Below are 4,439 nucleotides of genomic sequence, written 5' to 3'. Positions count from 1 at the left end.
AATAGCGGTATCAAATTAAATTGAACAGCATCGTACTAAATTCGTTTTGCTGACTGGGGGGCTGCGCCCCCCAGACCCCCGCAACACTAGCCCGGACCTAACCCACTTTGTAATAGCGGTATCATATTAAATTGAACAGCATCGTACTAAATTCGTTTTGCTGAATGGGGGGCTGCGCCCCCCAAACCCCCGCTACACTAGCCCAGACCTAACCCATTTTGTAATAGCGGTATCAAATTAAATTGAACAGCATCATATTGAATTCGTTTTGCTGACTGGGGTCTGCGCCCCCCAGACCCCCGCTACAATAGCCCAGACCTAACCCACTTTGTAATAGTGGTATCATATTAAATTGAACAGCATCGTACTTAATTCGTTTTGCTGAATGGGGGGCTGCGCCCCCCAAACCCCCGCTACACTAGCCCAGACCTAACCCATTTTGTAATAGCGGTATCAAATTAAATTGAACAGCATCGTACTAAATTCGTTTTGCTGACAGGGGTCTGCGCCCCCCAGACCCCCGCTACACTAGCCCAGACCTAACCCCCTTTGTAATAGCGGTATCATATTAAATTGAACAGCATCATATTGAATTCGTTTTGCTGACTGGGGTCTGCGCGCCCCAGACCCCCGCAACACTAGCCCGGACCTAACCCACTTTGTAATAGCGGTATCACATTAAATTGAACAGCATCGTACTAAATTCGTTTTGCTGAATGGGGGGCTGCGCCCCCCAAACCCCCGCTACACTAGCCCAGACCTAACCCATTTTGTAATAGCGGTATCAAACTAAATTGAACAGCATCATATTGAATTCGTTTTGCCGACTGGGGTCTGCGCCCCCCAGACCCCCGCTACAATAGCCCAGACCTAACCCACTTTGTAATAGTGGTATCATATTAAATTGAACAGCATCGTACTTAATTCGTTTTGCTGAATGGGGGGCTGCGCCCCCCAAACCCCCGCTACACTAGCCCAGACCTAACCCATTTTGTAATAGCGGTATCAAATTAAATTGAACAGCATCGTACTAAATTCGTTTTGCTGACAGGGGTCTGCGCCCCCCAGACCCCCGCTACACTAGCCCAGACCTAACCCCTTTGTAATAGCGGTATCATATTAAATTGAACAGCATCATGTTGAATTCGTTTTGCTGACTGGGGTCTGCGCGCCCCAGACCCCCGCAACACTAGCCCGGACCTAACCCACTTTGTAATAGCGGTATCATATTAAATTGAACAGCATCGTACTAAATTCGTTTTGCTGAATGGGGGGCTGCGCCCCCCAAACCCCCGCTACACTAGCCCAGACCTAACCCATTTTGTAATAGCGGTATCAAATTAAATTGAACAGCATCATATTGAATTCGTTTTGCTGACTGGGGTCTGCGCCCCCCAGACCCCCGCTACACTAGCCCAGACCTAACCCACTTTGTAATAGTGGTATCATATTAAATTGAACAGCATCGTACATAATTCGTTTTGCTGAATGGGGGGCTGCGCCCCCCAAACCCCCGCTACACTAGCCCAGACCTAACCCATTTTGTAATAGCTGTATCAAATTAAATTGAACAGCATCATATTGAATTCGTTTTGCTGACAGGGGTCTGCGCCCCCCAGACCCCCGCTACACTAGCCCAGACCTAACCCACTTTGTAATAGTGGTATCATATTAAATTGAACAGCATCGTACATAATTCGTTTTGCTGAATGGGGGGCTGCGCCCCCCAAACCCCCGCTACACTAGCCCAGACCTAACCCATTTTGTAATAGCGGTATCAAATTAAATTGAACAGCATCGTACTAAATTCGTTTTGCTGACAGGGGTCTGCGCCCCCCAAACCCCCGCTACACTAGCCCAGACCTAACCCATTTTGTAATAGCGGTATCAAATTAAATTGAACAGCATCATATTGAATTCGTTTTGCTGACTGGGGTCTGCGCCCCCCAAACCCCCGCTACACCAGCCCAGACCTAACCCATTTTGTAATAGCGGTATCAAATTAAATTGAGCAGCATCATATTGAATTCGTTTTGCTGACAGGGGTCTGCGCCCCCCAGTCCCCCGCTACACTAGCCCAGACCTAACCCCCTTTGTAATAGCGGTATCATATTAAATTGAACAGCATCATATTGAATTCGTTTTGCTGACTGGGGTCTGCGCGCCCCAAACCCCCGCAACACTGGCCCAGACCTAGCCCATTTTGTAATGACTGTATTGGAACTGCGTTAGGGCTAGTTTAGAATTGGTTAGGTGAAGTAATGCGGAGAGCAGTTTCGCCTGCGTCCCGGGATGCTTGTTGGCATGAGTGGTGTCTGAATGAGTAAAGACGGATGAGACACTTGTGGGGTATGGTGAGTCAGATTCTCAAACTACCCATATATTCTTCTGAGGCATGGGTGCCTATCCAAGGATCTCCTTCGGTATCTAAAACAGAAATAAAAAAAAAAAAACAAAAAAAAAAAAAAAAAATGAATATGGACTGTGTTAGGACTGAATTGGATAAGGTCTGGGTTACGTCTCGGTTAGGTCTGAGTTAGGACTGGTTTAAGACTGGGTTAGGACTGGGTTAGGACTGGGTTAGGACTGGGTTAGGTCTGGGTTAGGTCTGGGTTATTTCTGGGTTAGGTCTGGGTTAGGTCTGGGTTAGGTCTGGGTTAGGTCTGGGTTAGGACTGGATTAGGTCTGGGTTAGGACTGGGTTAGTACTGGGTTAGGACTGGGTTAGGTCTGGGTTAGGTCTGGGTTATTTCTGGGTTAGGTCTGGGTTAGGTCTGGGTTAGGTCTGGGTTAGGGCTGGGTTAGGTCTGGGTTAGGTCTGGGTCAGGTCTGGGGTATTTCTGGGTTAGGACTGGGTTAGGTCTGGGTTAGGTCTGGGTTATTTCTGGGTTAGGTCTGGGTTAGGTCTGGGTTAGGTCTGGGTTAGGTCTGGGTTAGGTCTGGGTTAGGTCTGGGTTAGGACTGGGTTAGTACTGGGTTAGGACTGGGTTAGGTCTGGGTTAGGTCTGGGTTATTTCTGGGTTAGGTCTGGGTTAGGTCTGGGTTAGGTCTGGGTTAGGATTGGGTTAGGTCTGGTTTAGGACTGGGTTAGGTCTAGGTTAGGACTGGGTTAGGTCTGGGTTAGGTCTGGGTTAGGACTGGGTTAGGTCTGGGTTAGGACTGGGTTAGTACTGGGTTAGGACTGGGTTAGGTCTGGGTTAGGTCTGGGTTATTTCTGGGTTAGGTCTGGGTTAGGTCTGGGTTAGGTCTGGGTTAGGGCTGGGTTAGGTCTGGGTTAGGTCTGGGTCAGGTCTGGGGTATTTCTGGGTTAGGACTGGGTTAGGTCTGGGTTAGGTCTGGGTTATTTCTGGGTTAGGTCTGGGTTAGGTCTGGGTTAGGTCTGGGTTAGGTCTGGGTTAGGTCTGGGTTAGGTCTGGGTTAGGACTGGGTTAGTACTGGGTTAGGACTGGGTTAGGTCTGGGTTAGGTCTGGGTTATTTCTGGGTTAGGTCTGGGTTAGGTCTGGGTTAGGTCTGGGTTAGGGCTGGGTTAGGACTGGGTTAGGACTGGGTTAGGTCTGGGTTAGGACTGGGTTAGGACTGGGTTAGGTCTGGGTTAGGTCTGGGTTAGGACTGGGTTAGGTCTGGGTTAGGACTGGGCTAGGACTGGGTTAGGTCTGGGTTAGGTCTGGGTTAGGTTTGGGTTAGGACTGGGTAGGTTCTGGGTTAGGACTTGGTTAGGACTAGGTTAGGACTGTGTTAGGACTGGGTTAGGTCTGGGTTAGGTCTGGGTTAGGACTGGGTTAGGTCTGGGTTAGGACTGGGTTAGGTCTGGGTTAGGTCTGGGTTCGGTCTGGGTTAGGTCTGGGTTAGGTCTGGGTTAGGACTGGGTTAGGACTGGGTTAGGTCTGGGTTAGGACTGGGTTAGGACTGGGTTAGGTCTGGGTTAGGACTGGGTTAGGACTGGGTTAGGTCTGGGTTAGGACTGGGTTAGGACTGGGTTAGGTCTGGGTTAGGTCTGGGTTAGGACTGGGTTAGGTCTGGGTTAGGACTGGGTTAGGTCTGGGTTAGTACTGGATTTGGTTAGGTCTGGGTTAGGTCTGGGTTAGGTCTGGGTTAGGACTGGGTTAGGACTGGGTTAGGTCTGGGTTAGGACTGGGTTAGGACTGGGTTAGGACTGGGTTAGGTCTGGGTTAGGTCTGGGTTATTTCTGGGTTAGGTCTGGGTTAGGTCTGGGTTAGGTCTGGGTTAGGTCTGGGTTAGGTCTGGGTTAGGTCTGGGTTAGGACTGGGTTAGGACTGGGTTAGGTCTGGGTTAGGTCTGGGTTAGGACTGGGTTAGGTCTGGGTTAGGACTGGGTTAGGTCTGGGTTAGGTCTGGGTTCGGTCTGGGTTAGGACTGGGTTAGGACTGGGTTAGGTCTGGGTTAGGTCTGGGTTAGGACTGGGTTAGGTCTGGGTTAGGT

Source organism: Colletes latitarsis, unplaced genomic scaffold, assembly GCF_051014445.1.
Source record: "Colletes latitarsis isolate SP2378_abdomen unplaced genomic scaffold, iyColLati1 scaffold0137, whole genome shotgun sequence".
Taxonomy (NCBI): domain Eukaryota; kingdom Metazoa; phylum Arthropoda; class Insecta; order Hymenoptera; family Colletidae; genus Colletes; species Colletes latitarsis.
This window is presented reverse-complemented; position numbering follows the sequence as displayed.